Source organism: Schistocerca cancellata, chromosome 1 (genome assembly GCF_023864275.1).
Source record: "Schistocerca cancellata isolate TAMUIC-IGC-003103 chromosome 1, iqSchCanc2.1, whole genome shotgun sequence".
Lineage (NCBI taxonomy): Eukaryota > Metazoa > Arthropoda > Insecta > Orthoptera > Acrididae > Schistocerca > Schistocerca cancellata.
The window spans coordinates 1,084,144,269-1,084,165,585 of NC_064626.1; the positions used below are offsets into that span (position 1 = coordinate 1,084,144,269).

At 43.2% G+C, this 21,317-nt stretch overlaps 1 protein-coding gene and 1 pseudogene across 2 annotated transcripts in view; both read right to left on the minus strand.

Annotated features, from left to right (window-relative positions):
* LOC126162976 (phospholipase B1, membrane-associated-like) overlaps positions 1 to 21,317 on the minus strand; it is a 368,462-nt gene that overhangs the window by 86,081 nt on the left and 261,064 nt on the right. The gene's annotated exons all lie outside the window — the stretch shown is intronic.
* Positions 11,433 to 11,550, minus strand: LOC126099494 (5S ribosomal RNA; annotated as a pseudogene).

Below are 21,317 nucleotides of genomic sequence, written 5' to 3' on the forward strand. Positions count from 1 at the left end.
AAGTAATTTGTTTATTTATAATTTTTTTAGGGCACAATGCCAAGGCTGAGGAAGAAGACGCCCGAGGGGAGTGGTGCGAGACAGTGCGACAAACAGTTATAAGTCTTATTGAAGCCGAAATGACCGGAAGGGCTAATGCCGATCGTTTTACTGTTCCTCAAACTTCACTGCAAAGGTGATTAAAATCTTTTGTAAGGAAGCACTACACAGCTATGATACCTCAGACGGGTTTTTACCAATTAACATTTGAATAAAACTACGAACAAAGCTGGTAGTACAGTTGGGAGAGATTACACATTAATGCCACTAGCTAAGCTTTAGTTTCGAAAGTTCACTTACGATATCGTAGAAAATTTAACGCTAGTTCACAGATTTAATAGACATAACAAACTGTCCGGTTAAGACTTCTTTCAAAACTTTATGAAGAAGCACTCTGAACTGTCTTGCAGCAGTACTTAGTCCACAAGTTTGAAGCATTGCTTTAGGTTTTTTAACCGACTGTTCTTTTTCATCATCTTGTAATTTTGATATAAAACTGATTAATTTCTTCGTGAACTACAAAACATAATTTTCTACATCAAAACCTATGTTTTGTTAAATGGCCCATACTACCCTACACAACAACAAAAATTTGCATCATTTTGTTCCGAGAGTTCCGGAACCTGTACAGAAAACTGGAATAGAGATCAACATAAACAACATTTCTCCCCTTTTTATTGCACATCAAAACCACACATTGCATGTTGTACGACCATATAGCAAGACCTTCAGAATGGTGGTCCCGATTGCTGTACACGTCGATACCTCTAATACCCAGTAGCACGTCCTCTTGCATTGACGCATGCTAGCATTCGTCGTGGCAAATCACCCACAAGTTCATCAAGGCACTGTTGGTGCAAATTATCCCACTCCTCAACAGCGATTCGCCGTAGATCCCTCTGAGTCGTTAGTGAGTCACGTCGTCCATAAACAGCCCTTTTCAATCCATCCCAAGCACATTTGACAGGGTTCATGTCTGGATAACATGCTGGCCGCTCTAGTCGAGCGATGTCGTTATCCTGAAGAAAGTCATTCACAAGATGTGAACGATGAGGGCGTGAATTGCCGTCCATGAAGACGAATGCGTCGCCAATATGCTGCCGATATGGTTGTACTATCGGTCGGAGGATGACAGTCACGTATCGTACAGCCGTTACGGCGCCTTCCATGACCACCAGCGGCGTACGTCGGTCCCACAAAATTCCACCCCTAAGCAGCAGGGACCGTCCAACTTGCTGCACTGGCTAGACAGTGAGTCTAAGGCGTTCAGCCTGACCGGTTTGCCTCCAAACACGTCTCCGACAATTGTCTGCTTGAAGGCATATGCGATACTCAACGGCGAAGAGAATGTGAAGCCAATCCTCAGCGGTCCATTCGGCATGTTGTTGGGCCCATCTGTACCGCACTGCATGGTGTCGTGGTTGCAATGATGGATCTCGACATGGACACTGAGAGCGAAGTTGCGCATCATGCAGCCTATTGCGCACACTTTGAGTCGTAAAACGACGTCCTGTTGCTGCACGAAAAGCATTACTCAACTTGGTGGCCTTGCTGTCAGGGTTCCTCTGAGCCATAATCTGTAGGTAGTGGTCATCCACTGCAGTAGTAGCCCTTGGTCGGCCTGAGCGACAGATCCTGTCTCGCTGTATCTCCTTCATGTTCGAACAACATCGCTTTGATTCACTCCGAGAAGCCTCGACACTTCCCTTGTTGAGAGCACTTCCTGACACAAAGTAACAATGCGGACGCGATCGAAACCCCGGTATTGACCGTCTAGGCATGGATGAACTACAGACGAGCCGGGGTGGAATGACTTTAACTGATCGGAAGTCGGACCCCCTCCGTATAATTGGCGCTGCTCATTCATGGTTGTTTACATCCTTGGGCGGGTTTAGTGACATCTCTGAACAGTCAAAGGGACTGTGTGATACAATATGCATAGTCAACTTTTATCTTCAGGAGTTCTGGGAACCGGATGATGCAAAACGTTTTTTGATGTGTGTATTTCGAATTGTAAGCCTTACGAAATGTATAGGTTTGATTTCAAATGTTGTCTCGCCATTTACACCAAAACTAAATATAAATGAAATGTGTTCGAAGTTGCAAATGTGAACACCTATCACTTGCATAATGGAATGAAGACAATGAAAATTTTTGCCGGAACGACACGCGGCCGGACCCAAACTTCCGTTTGTGGTGAACCATTTGCGTACAACCTGTAATCGTACATCCATTATATTTCCGTGCAGGATAGTCCTTTTACAATACTGAAGTACCTGTGTTATTCCGATTTACGATGCAACGTTCCTTCGGACATGCATGCATATAGATTGCATAGTAGACAGGTGGTAGACAAATGGTTGACAATTTCATAAAGTTGTTCCAGATACCGAAACGATAAATTGAGCAAATGGTAGGAGATAAAGGAGAGAGAATTTTACAGTATTTTATAATGGTTTTCCGGTCCTAATGGGTCCCTATGCGTGTTGCACAGCTGTGAAGTGACTCCTCACTTCAGGTTTGTGTGTGCGTACGTTTTTTTTTTTTTCATTTATAAATTCAAAAACCACGTTCCATAAATCTCATCATCGAGGAGAGCCTTCAGTAATGTGGAACAAGCTGTACATTTACAGACATTTACAGACAGTAGCGGTCACTGCTGGCTAATTTCGCTATGTATGCCAGTAACAAATTACAATTGTTACTGATCTAGTCGCACTGATAATTTTGTATGCGAAGCGCGCAACGGATGAGACAGTGAACATACTATTTCTGTGGGACGTCAGTACAGAAACTGAACGGTCCATTCTTCTTCATGGAGATAAGTATTTCAGGACACATTTACAGTGACATACTGATGACACTTCTTAATACGGGTTCCACCTTTCAGCAGGCACCCGCACATTTTTAAATTACAAAAGCCTTGAAACCATTGGATCGGTAAAACTCAACGTCCAATATCACGGGACTGCATTCTACTCTTAGTCACTGAGTCGCTTAGATCTGTACGTAAAGATACAGATGATCACCAGCAACATGGCAGCCAGAGCAACGGAGAAGGCATTTTGCGTGGTGGAATTCTGTAACAGTGAGTCCGCAACCCCAGTTCATCGGAAATTTGAGGACTACATTTAATAAGGCTCCACCTATCATACAATACATTTAGAAGTGGGTGCAGAGGTTTAATGAAAAATGTCCATGTGACCAAGGAGAGTTACGTAGAACATTTATCATTTGTTAAAAAAAAAAACTGAAGGTACATTTACATTGTCCATAATTTTTATGGGTGCATCAATATGCATTAAATAGTTACAGCTGTTTGTGACTGCCACGTTCGTTTTGACTTGTTCGCCTAAATTTGTATAATAATAGGAATAATGATAATAGTAATTGGTTTTGAAGTTGATGTTTGCCATAAAGGGTAGTTTCAAGCTAAGGCTATATTTACATCGGGACTGAGATGGACTGTTCTGTACTGGCTGTCTTGGCCTTCAAACTTAGTATACTTTCTGACAAATTTCTCGATGCTCTACTAAACAGCCTCAACAAACGCACGTCGTTCCTCTTTATAAAAAGGTGTTATTAGTAAAGTATTACAGAAAATAGGTAAACTAACTATTACGAATATGAGCTGGTTCGCAAAATAATTGCCTCTTTGTGTACTGTCAGGAGTTGAAAACTTGAAATATTAGAGGTGCTCGGTACGTTGCAAAACTTATGTGATTATTCTTATCAGCTTTGATGAGAAAAATGTGTAAGCAGTAGAACGGAATGAACAGCTACTAAAGAGAGACGAGAATAGTCGTTTTAACAGGATCACCCCATTGTAGAAGACACTATTATGAAGCAAATGGAACGCGTTAAATTAAATCTGTCAATTGTCAGAGTCGGTTTCTGGATCGTCAGTTGTATGTGCCAAATAATGTTGAGACCTTTTGTGCTATGTAGAACAGACTAGATAGTACCTTTGAATATTTCAAACAGCAGATAGATAAGGCGTCAATTTCATTCACAGTCTTGTCATTATAACTGTAGAACTTGAGCCAATATTCGAACATATATAGCCAGGTGATAGCAGCAATTGAATTAAACATAAATTATCGTGCTGTATCAATTCCAGTCTAATAGAACGATACACAGCCATTTATAAAATAACAGTAAAGATACTTTTTATGAAATTATAAGTAGAACAGAAATGCTTTCTCCACGGTATGCACGCCTCTGTATTCCAGCAGTATGCTTTAGTACGTCGAACATATTGCAAACTATTTGAATTGGAAAGACATTGGAAAATAGACAATCAAAAGAGATATGGAGATACTTATGTTACTGATACAGTTCCGGAAAGTTCCTCTTGCTCTGCTCTCGAAGTCACTGTTTTCCATTGAAGAAGTATCCATGTAGCATCGTTCTTTAGGTTTTCTTGTTTTACACACATGATTCTCTACTTGGTGGAAGTCTTTTTAGTTTAATCCATTTGCGTGTCAAAATCTTAAGCGTAATCGTTTCGTGGTACAAGGGCATGCTATAAAGTAATTTCTCCGAGTTTTTGTATGGAACCATCATAAAACTTTTTACATAAAACAGAAGTAACTAACGTTCTACACCTTCATCCTTCGTGTCTACACATTTTTTTTCTCAATTTTACAAGGTGTACAACTTTGCTTCCGCCATTTTTTCCCCAACATTTGAGGCTTTAATGAAACAAATAGGTTGCACATGCATCATTCAAAGTATTTTCCATCGCTGGCCACTACCTTCTCCCATCTTTTGGGCAGTGTACGAATCCCGCGTCGAAAAAATTATTTATCTTTTGGAGCGATCCACAAATCGATCCAATTTGTGACTTCTTCATGAGATCGGAAGTGTTGGTCAGCCAGGCCATGAGCCATTGCTCTAAACAGATGATAGTGAGATGGAGAAATGTCTGGAGAATACGGCGGCTGGGGTTGGACTTCCCATTTTAACGTTTCCGAGAACGTTTTGACGTCTTTTGCAACTAGCGGTCGAGCGTTGTCCTGCTGCAAAATCACTTTATCGTGCCTCTCGCTTTATTGCGGCCGTTTGTCTTTTAATGCTCTGCTCAAACGCATTAATTGCGATCGACAACGAGCACCTGTGATTGTTTCACTTGGTTTTAACACCTCATAATACACGATGCCAAGCTGGTCCCGACAGTTGCAGAGCATGATCTTGGAGCCGTGAATATTCGGTCTGGTCGTCGACGTGCAACCATGGCCGTGATATCTCCATGATTTTTTGCGTTTAGGGCTATCGTAATGAACCCATTTTTCGTCCCCGGTCACAATGAGATGCAGAAATCCCTTCCGATTTTGCCTTTGAAGCAACTGTTCACAAAGACACAAACGCCATCTGTCAGGTAATAACTGCAAGTTATAAGTCTAACCTAAAATCATTGCCCCTGAGTAAAAACCAAGTTGCGTGAGTACGACTGTGAGTCATATGTTCATTAAAGTTGACTCGTTCCACATTATTTCGGTAAAACAATCGTTCCTATGGTCAATAGAAGAAATAACTAATAACTAGCTGGATCAGACACTATAACGTATGTTCTGAAGTCGTTCCAGTCCACTGATGTGATACTTGAATTCTGTAAATAAGATGCCAGACACAAAGCTGCGAATATGAGGGAAAGTATGTGGCAATAGCGAAGAAAACCCTTCTGTCGTCTGTGAAACCAATAAACAATGACCACACGTTGAACGAACGACGGAAATTATTAAATTCAATATTTTTTGCTAAGAGAAAGTGAAAAATTATCAAAAACGTTCAACCTAATCTTTATTACGAAGTTAAAATATTCAGACAGCATTTGAAGCTGAAACGCTTAGGAAGGAAGAGAATTTATTCAGGACGTAGTATTGTATTAGCAACAAATATCTCGTGAAGATGAACTGTGTAATCGTTTAAATCATTGAGCGTTTGCAGGGGTAGAGAAAATTCGTTTTTTCTAATTAGTCAATGGGCATGACGATTTGCGACATTTGGATCATAGGCTGAAGGAAGTTAAGCTTACATGCGATGATGCAAAAATACCAAGACACCAACACAGTACAGTAAATCATACCGTCACCTTTTTATTTGATTATCGACAGAAATATCCGCTGATCTTACGAGGACACCGGCCGGGTACAATGATGCCTAATGGACGAACATTTTATGCGGCTGTCAGGTGAAGGCAATAAATCACAGCATTCTACTCTGATACGCTGGCAAATTCGGCTGGCCTTAACGTATAAATAATGCCAGTGGCTGACTGAGAGAGGTTATAAATGACACAGTAAGGGTGTTAATGGACATGCTCAAGGTGATTCGATCATAATAGTACAGCAAGGCGATAAAGAAAGTCCAAGTGTGTAATGAAGTCGCGACACTGTGGAATGTTCTTACTTTAAAGTGAGAAGCTTAATAAATCTCCAGAAGGAAAAAATGCCACAAAAAAAACATTAATGCAGAGTAATTAAATTCCGGGAATTTATCTACGTAACATATTTAAGTGATTCACTTTGCAAAACCACAGGTTAATGTAAGACAAGCCACAGTAAATGTGTGTTGCTGGCACATTAATTACCGAAGTAACTAGCAGAATGTTGAAGGTAAGCATGCAAATGTGGACACATTTTAATGTACAAATGACGAATGTCAGTTTGTGGGATGGAGTTCCATGCTTGTTCAATTGGTGGTCGGTCAACATAGGGACGGTTAATGCTATTTGTGGATGCTGCTGGAGATATCGTTCGATGATGTACCATATGAGCTCGATTGGAGACAAATGTGGTAACCGATCAGGTCAAGGGAACATATCGACACTCTGTAGATCGTATTGGGTTGCGTTATCCTGTTAGAAAACACCTCCGGGAATGCTGTTCATGAGTGACGGCACAACAGGTCGAATAACCAGACTAACGTAAAAATTAGCAGCCAGTATGCGTGGTATAACAACGAGAGTGCGTCTACTGTCATATGAAATCGTACCCTGGACCATAACTTTTGGTGTAGGTCAAATGTTTTCAACACGCAGACAGGTTGGCTGCAGGTCCTCAACTGGCCTTCTAACCAACACATGGCCGTCACTGGCACCAGGGCAGAACCAGCTTTCATCAGAAAACACAACAGACTTCCACCCGGCCCTCCAATGAACTCTCGCTTGACACAACTGAAGTCGCAAATGGCGCTGGTTTGGGGCAGTGGATTGCACCCTGCAGGGCGTCTGGCTCGGAGCTGTCCTTGAAGTAACCGATTTGTAACAGTTCTTTGTGTTACTGTAGTGCCAACTGCTGCTCATATCGCTGTCGAAAATGCAGTACGACGCACCAGGGCCACTACCTGTCGGTAGCGCCACGTGGCTGTCTGGAACCCGGTAGTCTTGCGACCGTACATTCTCGTGACCGGTGCTGCCAGCAGTCATATACTGTGGCTACATTCCTGCAGAGTCTTTCTGCAATATTGCAGAAAAAACATCCAGCTTCTGATAGCGTTATTACACGACCTCGCTGAACATCTGAGGGCTGTTGATAATGGCGTCTTTGTCCCCTTAAAGACGTTATTGCCTAACATCAGCTCACTACTTCCAATCTCAAAGGTAACTAACGCTCAGGACCGTTACGACGTGCATTTAAAGCAAACCTGATTTTAATCCTCATAGTGGAGCTAATAGCGTCGCTCTTTATGCGGCTGGCGCTAAATTTGAACTTATAAGCTCCCTTCGTCTTTGGAGATTATATAGGTTAATTAATGATTATTATGTTACAATCCTCTTGTTGTAGTTGACCGTGTATATCGACACTTCGTTCATTGTTAAATGCAATAATGTGGTACTAACTGATGGAGACGCATTGAGAACTGGTAAGATTTAATTTATTTCCTTTATCACACCGCACAAACATAAACACACTATTATTCAAACTACTATTAAACATAGAGATAAATCCTTCGCTACGCAACCGCCTTTGGCTCACGCAGCCTACACCTTCCACAGCCTCTCAACAACTGCCTCTGCTTGCGACTCTCTGCGCCACTGGGCATTGTCGCCTTCCAAAGAACAACCACTTACAGATATTACACACCAGTACCGTCACAAAGTGTCATCATGTAAAAACACATATACCAACTATTTTTCATGTCGCACAGCTCTTTCTTGGTTTTGTGATTATTTCCGTCTGTGTATTTTCAAACTGGAAATGCTCTTTCGCTACTATGTATGCTTGATGTAATATGGGCATAAAGTTATTTTCGTAGGCACCCTATGCAGTCTCTATAGTTTGACTTGTACGTGAAGAGGTTTTGGTCTTCTCGTCCGTAGAATTACGCATTCAGTGATTTGTCCAGAGCAATGGTTAAACTGAATTTTTAATCCTCATTTTCTCAGAACAACAGTCCGAAGCTTATTCCGGTTTTTCTCACTAGTATGTTGTCATACATGTCTTCATTATTGCAGTGGAGTCCTATATAAAACATACCCGCACAAAACCAGTAGCCGTACTGATGCCTCTATTGCATATTGATAAGTCGGGGTATGAAGTAGCCTTGTAAACACTCATTATTGCGATCGTGGAGCAGCAGACGTGTCGGAACGCCACTGCTTCATCGACGACCCCAGGTACTGACTTCAGGAGCATACAAAAGTGAACGCTACATCAACGCAATAATTAATTCTTCCACCAACTCAAGAATCAATACCGCAGACAAGCAACGCCTTACCAGATTATTACACAGAGGTGGACACACTTTTTCATTGCACAGCATACATAGATGACCAATTGTCAGTTGCCAGCACCACAGACATGTCTGATCTATGGACCCTACTGCTGCATAGATGATCGAAGAAACCATAATAAATGCACTTTTTATACGGACAGAAGCTGCGTGTAAGGGAAAGAAGATTACACTGTACCGTCGACATCAAAGTCACTAGAGACGAAAGACAAATAGGGATTGCCACAAGGATGGAGAAGGAAATCGGCCGCTCCATTTCAGAGGAATAACCGCAGCATTTTCATGGAGAGAACTAGGGAAATCACGAAATTCCATATCTGCACAGCCAGACGCGGTTATGAACCGTCGTCTTTCCAATTGCAAGTCCAGTGAGCTAAAAAATGCACCACCTCGTTCAGTTTGCGTGTCAGACAATATCTCTGTAACACAAATCTGCAGTTCGGCACCACGACGACAGGAAATTCTTTGTGCTTCTTATAGATGCACAAAATACATATTGACACTAACGTGACTGCAAATAATCTTTATCACTTTGAGTTCCGCAGTTAATTGGTACTAATTTCGCAGCTGCACTGTCGTACATATGTTGTGTCAGGACCGGTTTCATTCGACAGAAAGTCACCAGACTGCCAAGTACTGCCATGAACATGACTGAAGAGGTCACAGTCTACAAAGCATGCGGCGTCGCGTGCTCGCCATGCAACTTGCAGAAGGTCGGAAGAATCTTTATATGGTCATAATTCCAGTTCTTACCTCTTACGTTATATAACTAGATCTCTTAAATGGTAATAGTGGCGTAACTGATCATGTTCTAACGAAAAAAAAAACAATAAATTTATGTAAATAGAGGTGTGGTGTTATCAATATTAGCGTGACAGCATTCGCTTGAAACTTAAACCTAACTTTTTTACTATAACTTTTTAGGTGGTTCTCAGCTAAAAGTAACGTGAAACGACTGCAATACTCCTGTTTCCAGTGGCGGAACATTCAGTGATGGCTATCATGTATCAATGTATGGACTGTCAGTTCTTTTCATATAAAACAGAGAAACGGTGATATTTTGGCAAATAAGTCTTCTTGAGGGACTTTCATGCGAGGCTGTTCTTTTAATTTCAAATAAGCACTTTATTTCATTATTTACCAATTGGCTAATTTTTCCCACTTGGAGATTATCAAGCCAGATTACATTAAAAATTGCTGTTCTTACGACATGTTACAACTCACATATGAGTGTGGAAAAGAATAACTTCTAATGACGTCCTTAATAAGAGCTCCGCAAAATCTTAGTATGTACGGGCATAACTATCACAGTTGTGAAGCCAGTAAGTGAACTGGAAAAAGTGCAAACCTAATGAAGGGTTTGTTACCCTTCCAGCAATGTTGTTGTTGTTGTTGTTGTTGTTGTTGTCGTTGTGTTCCTCAATCCAGAGGCTGGTTTGATGCAGCTCTCCTGCGCAAGCCTCTTCATCTCCTAGTAACTACTGCAAACCTACATCCTTCTGAATCTGCTTACTTTATTCATCTCTTGGTCTCCCTCAATGAGTTTTACTCCGCACACTTCCCTCCAGTACTAAATTGGTGATCCCATGATGCCTCAGAATGAGTCCTACCAACCGATCCCATCTTCTAGTTAGGTTGTACCACAAATTTATCTTCTCCCAAATTCTATTAAGTACCTCTTCATTAGTTACGTAATCTACCCATCTAATCTTCAGCATTCTTCTGTAGCACAACGTTTCAAAAGCTTCTATTCACTTCTTGCCTAAACTATTAATCATCCATATTTCACTTCCATACATGGCTACACACCACACAACTACTTTCAGATAGGACTTCCTGACGCTGGAATCCATACTCGATGTTAACAAATTTCTCTTCATCAGAAACGTAGTCTACATTTTTTATCCTCCTGCTTCGACCATCATCAGTTATTTTTCTTCCCAAACAGCAAAATTCATCTACTACTTTAAGTGGTTCATTTCCTAATCTCATTTTCTCAGCATCACCTGACTTAATTCGACTACATGCTATTATCCTAGTTTTGCTTTTTTTTATGTTCATCTTACATCCACTTTTCAAGACACTGTCCATTCCGTTCAACTGATCTTCCAAGTCATTTGTTGTCTCTAACCGAATTACGATGTCGTCGGTAAACCTCAAAGTTTTTATTTCGTCTGCCTCGGCCTCAATTCCTACTCCAAATTATTCTTTACTGCTTGCTCAATACACAGATTGGATAACATCAAGGTACTACCGTATATTGATAATTTATACTTATGGACCGTCTGACAGCAACTGAATAAAACACAATTTTAGTGCCATACGCGTTTCGCCTTTATTTTCTGTAAGGCATCATCAGTGGCAGGTTGCGTGGACAGTTTCTTACATATTATGCTCTTGTTGCATTTTTGGTGTTGTTGTTCTTCTTATGAACGCCAATTTGCGGTTTTTTCCACATTCCACAGCACTATGCACTGAACGCTTGTTTTAATGCAATGCACCGTCGTGTCATTCTCAGTGGAGGTTGCGGATAGGAGGGGCGTGGGGTCAGCACACCGCTCTCCCGGTCGATATGATGGTATTCTTTACCGAAGCCGCTACTGTTCGGTCGAGTAGCTTCTCAATTGGCATCACGAGGCTGAGTACACCCCGAAAAATGGCAACAGCGCAAGGCGGCCTGGATGGTCACCCATCCAAGTGCCGACCACGCCCGACAGCGCTTAACTTCGGTGATCTCACGGGAACCGGTGTATGCACTGCGGCAAGGACGTTGCCTTGGTTTCTATAAAAATTGTAAATAAATTTTCGCTCCCTGTATTTTACACGTGCCACATTTAGATTTGAAAGAGAGAATTCCAGTCAACATTCTCAAAAGCTTTTTCTAAGTCTACAAATCTATAAACACAGATCTGCCTTTCCTCAACGTATGTTCTTTATGAGAAGTCGTAGGGTTAGTATTGCTTCGCGTGTTGCTACATTTATATGGAATCCAAACTGGTCTTTCCCGAGGGATCTGCTTCTACCAGTTTTTCCAGTCTTCTGTAAAGGGTTCCTATTAGTATTTTGCAACCGTGACTTATTAAACTGATAGTTGGGTAATGTTCACACCTTGTCAGTTAACGAGCATTGCGCTCTCATTTAAATATATGGCCGAAAGAGTGACCGTACAGGAATTGTGAAACGAACCCTGTCGTCCAGGACAGCGTGCCACAAAGGGCGCAGTTTGACCACGAGATGGGGAAATTCACAGGCGTCTATTGAGGCCTAAGAGCTGTAGGGTGCAAGTGAGACAGACGAGAACCTACGTCATAGGGAAACCCAGTAGGAGGCTTTTGTGACCAAGGAGACGTAGCAGTGTTAAATATGGCGGACCTTAGATCGGCCATAAAGGGGAACATTTATGAAAACTATTTAATTCTGTAGTAATTCAGGGAATGAAGCCACAGTAATTTTAATCTGCCATACGCCATAAATAAAACTTGAATATTGACCATATCCATAATAGTTTAGGATTTACTGTTAAAGTGAAATTAACAAGTTTTGTAACAAAGACCTGAATGCTAAAATCTGAACGCTCTGGTCGATCTTAACGATCGACATTTCATACAGAAGCGCATCATTAAAATGACAAGCGTTGTAAATATCAACTCTGTAACTGTATTTGTTTGAAAGATATAGTAAATTTAAATTATCAGTATTTTCAGTTAAGCATCAGGTCATCATTTCCTCCACACAGAACGCATTGAACGATGACAGCATGACACCTTATTGAATCATTAGGTAATAGAGTATTTGTTGTTAAGCTTAATGCATAATAGTTACTTTTGTTCTTTATTTATTTATCAGAAAGCACATTGGTGCAAGGCTACTGGCCGTGACATTAAAGTTAAGAACGAGATTCTTTTGGTTTTATGCAAAAGAATTTAGCGTTTATTATGTAATGGATATTATTGTTACTTTATTTAGTGCGTGAAGTGGTCAAGTTTCGATTATTTAAATATGTTAAAATGTAAAATAACGTGGGATAAGGTGTAGCCAATCAGATGGACGGCTTCAGGAAAGGGAACTAACTGCCCTAGTCAGTTGAGCGACGACATTTGGCGCGGGAAACGCGGCCGGGGACGGGTAGAGAGAGAGAGAGTGCGTCTGGAGACACCAAAGTTGACAGTACTGGTGCAGACGCGAAAGCGGACAGTTCTGGTCTAGACACCGAAGAGTACAGTTCGACTGGAGACACCAAAGGGTACAGTTCGGATGGGGACGTGAAAGCGGACAGTCGGTCTTTAGGCAGGTAGGAAGTGAAATGACTTATAAAATATCGCGTTGTGTGGTATCGCGGGACTTAAGTCTCTGAGCGGTGACCAGCCGCGCGCCTGGTGTGAACTCTTAACTTTTCGTGTAGTTAAGGAGGCGGAGTACTGGACTTATGTTTCGCGATGAGATTGTGAATGATCGAACTGTATCAAACAGATATGCGCTCGAGTGTAACAGTAACTCTAAATACGACCACTTTCGCTATTAATTTGCTTTATGAATAAACATTCTAATCAAATCGCAACTGTGTGGCCTACATCATTTATGGGTCGTCAGTGTTGTTCCCGGTATTTTTATTACTGTTATTATATGTTATATTAACTTTGTGTTTCACAAACTTGCCATCAGCCACAAAATTTAACCAAAGGGTAACAAATGTCTAATTTAGGGCGTGTAATGCGACACGTGCGGTTCAACCCCTAGACGAGTTTGTGCCTAGACATTTCGATGTAGAGGAACCTCATGTGAGCCCGAACATCTTTGGGATGTTAGCTCGCAACCTGTCAGCACCTGCTTGCCTTGGAATTGGAATTATTATATTCTTCTTGAAGTCTGAGCGTATTTCGTATTTCGCCTATCACATACATGTTACCCACCAGATGGAAGAGTTTTGTCATGGCTGGCTCTCCCAACGCTATCAATAACTCTTAACAGAATGTTGTCTACTATCGGGGCCTTGTTTCGACTTAATTTCTTCAGAGCTTTGACAGATTCTTCACGCACTATCATATCTCCCTACTCATCTTCATCTAAGTCCTCTTTCATGTCCATAATGTTGCCCTCATTTACATCCCCCTTGTATAGGTCCTCTATAGACTCCTCCCACGACCGGACGTTGTGGCCGAGCGGTTCTAGGCGCTTCAGTCTGGAACCGGACGACCGCTGCGGCCGCAGGTTCTAATCCTGCCTCGGGCATGGATGTGTGTGAAGTCCTTAGGTTCGTTAGGTTTAAGTAGTTCTAAGTTCTAGCGGACTGATGACTTCAGATGTTAAGTCCCATTGTGCTCAGAGCCATTTGAACGATTTTTGAACTCCTCCCATTTTTCTGCTTTCCCTTCTGCGCATTTTCTGGTTTTCCATCTCAGCTCTTGATATTCGTACAGATGGTTCGCTTTAAGTTTGCTGTAGGCAGCATCTGTCTTACCCCTAGTGATAGATGCTTCTGCGTTCTTACATTTGTCCTTTAGCAATACCTGTTTAGCCATTTTGCAGCTCCTATCGATCGCATTTTTGAGACGTTTGTATTGCCTTTCACCTGCTTCATTTATTGCATTATTATATTTCTCCTTTCATCGATTAAATTCAATATCTCTTGTGTTATCCAAGGGTTTTTACTAGCTCTCGTCACTTTATCTACTCGATCCTCTGCTGCCTTCATTTCATCTCTTGAAGCTATCTATTCTTCTTATACAGTACTCCTTTCCCCTTTTCTTGTTGTCAATCGTTCCCTAATGCTCCCTCTAAAACCCTCTACAACCTCTGGTTCTTTTAGTGTGTCCAGGCCCCATCTCCTTAAAATCGTGCCTTTTTGCAGTTTCTGCAGTTTCTGCAGTTCATAACCAATAAGTTGTTGTCAGAATCCACATCCATCCCTGAAAATGTCTTACAATTTAAAACCTGGTTCCGAAATCTCTGTATTTACCATTATATAATCAGTCTGAAACCTTTCGGTGTTAGTTATGATTAAATTATGCTGTGTGCAGCATTCTACCAGGCGGCTTCCTCTTTCGTTCCTTTCCCCCAGTTCATATTCACCTACTATTTTTTCTTCTATACCTTTTCTTACTATCAAATTCGAGTCTCCTATTGAATTTTTGACTCCCTTAACTACGTGTACAATACCTTTTATCTCGTCATACATTTTCTCAGTCTCCTCCTCATCTGCAGAACTAGTTGGCATATAAACTTGTGCTACTGTGGTGGGTGTGGGCTTCGTGTCTACCTTGGCTAGAAAAATGCGTTCACTATGCTGTTCATAGTGGATTCGCTGCGTTCCTGTTTTTTATTCATTATTAAACCTACTCCTGCTTTACCCCTATTTGATTTTGTATTTATAGCTATGTATTCACATGACCAGAAATTCTGTTCCCCCCGCCACCGAACTTCACGGTATCTAACTATAACCTATCCATTTCCGTTTTTAAATTTTCGTGCCTACCTGCCCGATTAAGGAATCTGACATTCCACGCTCCGATTCGTAGAAAGCCAGTTATCTTTCTTTTGATAACTTCCTCATGTGTAATCCCCAGACGGAGATTTGAAGGCTACTTTACCTCCGGAATATTTTACCCAAGAGGATGCCATTATCATTTAACCATACAACAGAGCTGCAAGCCCTCGGGAAAAATTACGACTGTGGTTTCCCCTTGCTTTCAGCCGTTCGCAGGACCAGCAGAGCAAGGCTGTTGTGGTTGATTTGCAAGACCACATCGGTTAATCATCCAGACTGTTGCCCCTGCAACTACTGAAAACGCTGCTGCCCTTCTTCAGGATCCACACGTTTGTCTGTCCTCTCAACAGATACCCCTCTGTTGTGGTTGCACCTACGGTACGGCCATCTGCATCGGTGAGGCAAGCAAGCCTCCCCCCAACGCCAAGGTCCACGGTTCATACACTCCTGGAAATTGAAATAAGAACACCGTGAATTCATTGTCCCAGGAAGGGGAAACTTTATTGACACATTCCTGGGGTCAGATACATCACATGATCACACTGACAGAACCACAGGCACATAGACACAGGCAACAGAGCATGCACGATGTCGGCACTAGTACAGTGTATATCCACCTTTCGCAGCAATGCAGGCTGCTATTCTCCAATGGAGACGATCGTAGAGATGCTGGATGTAGTCCTGTGGAACGGCTTGCCATGCCATTTCCACCTGGCGCCTCAGTTGGACCAGCGTTCGTGCTGGACGTGCAGACCGCGTGAGACGACGCTTTATCCAGTCCCAAACATGCTCAATGGGGGACAGATCCGGAGATCTTGCTGGCCAGGGTAGTTGACTTACACCTTCTAGAGCACGTTGGGTGGCACGGGATACACGCGGACGTGCATTGTCCTGTTGGAACAGCAAGTTCCCTTGCCGGTCTAGGAATGGTAGAACGATGGGTTCGATGACGGTTTGGATGTACCGTGCACTATTCAGTGTCCCCTCGACGATCACCAGTGGTGTACGGCCAGTGTAGGAGATCGCTCTCCACACCATGATGCCGGGTGTTGGCCCTGTGTGCCTCGGTCGTATGCAGTCCTGATTGTGGCGCTCACCTGCACGGCGTCAAACACGCATACGACCATCATTGGCACCAAGGCAGAAGCGACTATCATCGCTGAAGACGACACATCTCCATTCGTCCCTCCATTCACGCCTGTCGCGACACCACTGGAGGCGGGCTGCACGATGTTGGGGCGTGAGCGGAAGACGGCCTAACGGTGTGCGGGACCGTAGCCCAGCTTCATGGAGACGGTTGCGAATGGTCCTCGCCGATACCCCAGGAGCAACAGTGTCCCTAATTTGCTGGGAAGTGGCGGTGCGGTCCCCTACGGCACTGCGTAGGATCCTACGGTCTTGGCGTGCATCCGTGCGTCGCTGCGGTCCGGTCCCAGGTCGACGGGCACGTGCACCTTCCGCCGACCACTGGCGACAACATCGATGTACTGTGGAGACCTCACGCCCCACGTGTTGAGCAATTCGGCGGTACGTCCACCCGGCCTCCCGCATGCCCACTATACGCCCTCGCTCAAAGTCTGTCAACTGCACATACGGTTCACGTCCACGCTGTCGCGACATGCTACCAGTGTTAAAGACTGCGATGGAGCTCCGTATGCCACGGCAAACTGGCTGACACTGACGGCGGCGATGCACAAATGCTGCGCAGCTAGCGCCATTCGACGGCCAACACCGCGGTTCTTGGTGTATCCGCTGTGCCGTGCGTGTGATCATTGCTTGTACAGCCCTCCCGCAGTGTCCGGAGCAAGTATGGTGGGTCTGACACACCGGTGTCAATGTGTTCTTTTTTCCATTTCCAGGAGTGTATAACACATTAAAATACGCTGGCGTTGTTACTGAAATGTGAACACACACTGCCCGGTCAACGTCTAAACTCACAAGAAAGACCATAAGGCAGTCTTCCTTCTCAGCCGTATCATTATTTTGATTTCTTTCTGTATCCATAGAAATCTTCATAGCCTTGAGTATTTTAAGAATCATCATTATGCACTCCACATCCACTGCGAAGGTCTCTTCTACACTGCTCCATGTTGTACTGACTGCAGTGGCAAAGGAAAGTGATATTACTATTTAATGACCTGTCGACAGCAAGTTAAGAGACGTCTCACAAGCTTGGATTAAGAAAGGATGCGGAAGGAAATCGACCGTGCCCTTTTCAAGGGAACCATACCGGCATCTACCTGGTGCGATTAGAGAAATGACGGAAATCCTAAATCTGGATTGCCAGACGAGGATTTGAACCGTCGACAGTCGTTCATCCGAAAGTGAGACCAGTCTTCTAGACATTCCGCCATCTCAGTCTATGGTGTTCTCCAGTGACATGGATTAGTGCTGTTCCTGTACGTTTGCGAATAGCATCTACTGGCCTTCCATTCAACATCATTTCCACATAGATAATCGAATGCATCTACTGTCTGTCTTGCTACAGCCGGCCGGGGTGGCCGTGCGGTTCTAGGCGCTACAGTCTGGAGCCGAGCGACCGCTGCGGTCGCAGGTTCGAATCCTGCCTCGGGCATGGATGTGTGTGATGTCCTAAGGTTAGTTGGGTTTAATTAGTTCTAAGTTCTAGGCGACTGATGACCTCCGAAGTTAAGTCGCACAGTGCTCAGAGCCATTTTTTTTTTTTTGTCTTGCTACATGATCCAGCCATCAGATTCGTTTGTTTCTCTGTCCCTTCAAGTAAATTTTAAAATGCTTCACTCCATGTATCACAGAACAACCGTAAGTTTTTTAATGACATGCATGTTAAAAATACATATCTCACTACAAAGTTTCGTTTGAGTACCTTAATTATGTACAACCGTGAGACAAAACATTGTGATCAACTGCTTAAGAGCCTGTTGGTCCACCTTCCAAAAAACACAATAGAATAATGATTCTGTCTGGCATACATACGTTTTTATAACTGCATTAAACACAAGAGTGCAATTTTCTTTGCTGCAATTAAATGCTTCGTAATGGTGGCGTTTCATTGCCAGTTTCAATTTGAGGAATAATCAGAAGTCCGATGGGGCCGAATCCGACGAATACGGTGGGTGGTCAAGGACTGTGATCCGTTTGCTGGCCAAAAACTGGCGCACAATCTTCGCTTTGTGGATTGGAAAGTTGTCGTGGAAGTGTGGCCAGGAACCTGTCTCGCTATGTTTGGGTCGAATTCGACAAATTCTAGCCCAAAAACGCAAAACTTAACCCAAAATTTGATGTTGCCTCCTCGCTGCTTCACCTCCATTTTCCTACAAGCTTCAGACACACACTGCTAAATTCGTGGTCGGGACGCCTGTTGCCACTGTTCTTCTACACGGCTGTTGTTGAAACTTTTCGCCACGAGATAGCACTGTAGTTAGCAATTTCGCACGAGTAGCCCTCATGTAAAGGGACACACTGTGTAAATTCGGCGAGTCCTTGGTGGTTTTCCGGAGATATGTGGCGCGAGATATCTACCCACAGGTCACGCAGTTACCATAAATTACGGGCTGGTGGTTTGTGTGTGTGTGGAGCTGATGCTCGATAGTTTGCCATACGTGTTCCATTGGGCAATTCGTCAACGAGAGTTCATTATCACGCTTCCCAAAGCACTGTAGCATGAGTTTGGCCATGAGACATGGAGAGCCATCTTGCTGGAAGATGCTATCGTCATAGGATGAGACAACAAGCGTGAAGGAACGCGCGTACCCCGCGACTATGTTCGTGTACTCAACAACGGTCATTGTGCCTTCGATTAATACCACAGGTCCCATACAAGCCCAGGTAAATGTGCATCACAGCATAATATTGCCACCACCGGCCTGTTTCCGAGGCACCGTTCATAATCCCAGCAGCCGTTCACCTTGATATCAGGGTATCCGGAAACATCGACCTGACGTTAAAAAAAAATGGGTTCAAATGGCTCTGAGCACTATGGGACTTAACAGCTGTGGTCATCAGTCCCCTAGAATTTAGAACTATTTAAACCTAACTAACTTAAGGACATCACACACATCCATGCCCGAGGCAGGATTCGAACCTGCGACCGTAGCAGTCGCGCGGTTCCGGACTGCGCGCCTAGAACCGCGAGACCACCGCGGCCGGCGAAGACCTGACGTTAGTAAGAAATACGTTTCCATCGTTACACGGCCCTGTCTCAACGATCCAGCGCCCGCTACTATCATAGTCGATGATCCAATTTGATCAACATGGGAAAATGTGTCGTTCGCTACGGAGCCCCATGTTCAACAATTTGCGTTGAACGGTGTGCTCTGAAACGTTTGTGACTGCACCACAATTATACTCTGTCGCCAGATATGCCACAGATCGCCGCATATCCTGTCTCACAGAGCGAAGAAACCTGCCTATATTTTCTGAGACGAGTCGTTGACACCCAGCACCTTGTCGCGTACTTCTTGTTTCACCGTCCTTGAACCACTTTCCGTGGTACGACAGCTTCGACGTTTACGAAATCTCGTTCGCAGGCGCCGGGTCACAGTAACCTGCCCCTTTTCAGAGTCCCTTTTGTCAGTGGATGCCTCATTTGCAAATATCTGTAGAATGATTCTTCGTCATTACCGCGAAGGAAACGGTCTATTGACACACAGTCAACATGGGTTTAGAAAACATAGTTCCTGTGAAACACAACTAGCTCTTTACTCGCATGAAGTGTTGAGTGCAATTGACAAGGGATTTCAGATCGATTCCGTATTCCTGGATTTCCGGAAGGCTTTTGACACTGTACCACACAAGCGGCCCGTAGTAAAATTGCTTGCTTATGGAATATCGTCTCAGTTATGTGACTGGTTTTGTGATTTCCTGTCAGAGAAATCACAGTTCGTAGTAATTGACGGAAAGTCATCGAGTAAAACGGAAGTGATTTCAGGCGTTCCCCAAGGTAGTGTTATTGGCCCTTCTCTGTTCCTTATTTATATAAACGATTTGGGAGACAATCTGAGCAGCCGTCTTTGGTTGTTTGCAGATGACGCTGTCGTTTATCGACTAATAAAGTCATCAGAAGATCAAAACAAAATGCAAATCGATGTAGAAAAGATATCTGAATGGTGCGAAAGGTGGAGGTTGACCCTAAATAAAGAAAAGTATAAGGTCATCCACATTAGTGCTAAAAGGAATTAGTTAAACTTCGGTTACACGGTAAATAAGTCTAATCTAAAAGCTATAAGTTCAACTAAATACCTAGGTATTACAGTTACGACAACTAAAATTGGAAAGAACACATAGAAAATGTGGCGAAGGCTAACCAAAGGCTGCGTTTTAATGGCAGGACACTTAGAAAATGTAACAGACCTACTAAGGAGACTTCCTACACTACGCTTGTCCGTCCTCTTTTAGAATACTGCTGCGCGGTGTGGAATCCTTATCAGGTAGGACTGCCGGAGTACGTCGAAAAAGTTCAAAGAAAGGCAGCACGTTTTGTATTATCGCGAAATATGGGAGAGAGTGTCACAGAAATTATCCAGGATTTGGGCTGGAAATCATTAAAAGAAAGGCGTTGTTCGTTGCGACGGAATCTTCTCACGAAATTCCAATCACCAACTTTCTCCTCCGAATGCTAAAATATTTTGTTCACACCGACCTAAATAGGGCGGAACGATCTCCACGATAAAATAAGGGACATTAGAGCTCGTACGGAAAGATATAGGTGTTGATTCTTTCCGCGCGCTATACGAGATTGGAATAATAGAGAATTGTGAAGGTGGTTCGATGAACCCTTTGCCAGGCACTTGAATGTGATTTGCAGAGTATACATGTAGATCACTGCTTCGCTTGTACACTTTCGTTACCAGGCCACACGCCTACAACGCCATCAAGCAACATTCAGTCTCACTGTGGGGAGTGGCCGTAATGTAATCGATTCGTCAGTGTGTTCTCACTATAATTATTTAATTTTTGGGTCTGTGATCATTTTTGCTCCTTTTCATTATTGATATCGTTCTTGAAGTGTGATGCCAATAGTAATACACGCCAGAAGACGAAAATAAAACAACGACGCACCACGAAGGAATTATCCAAA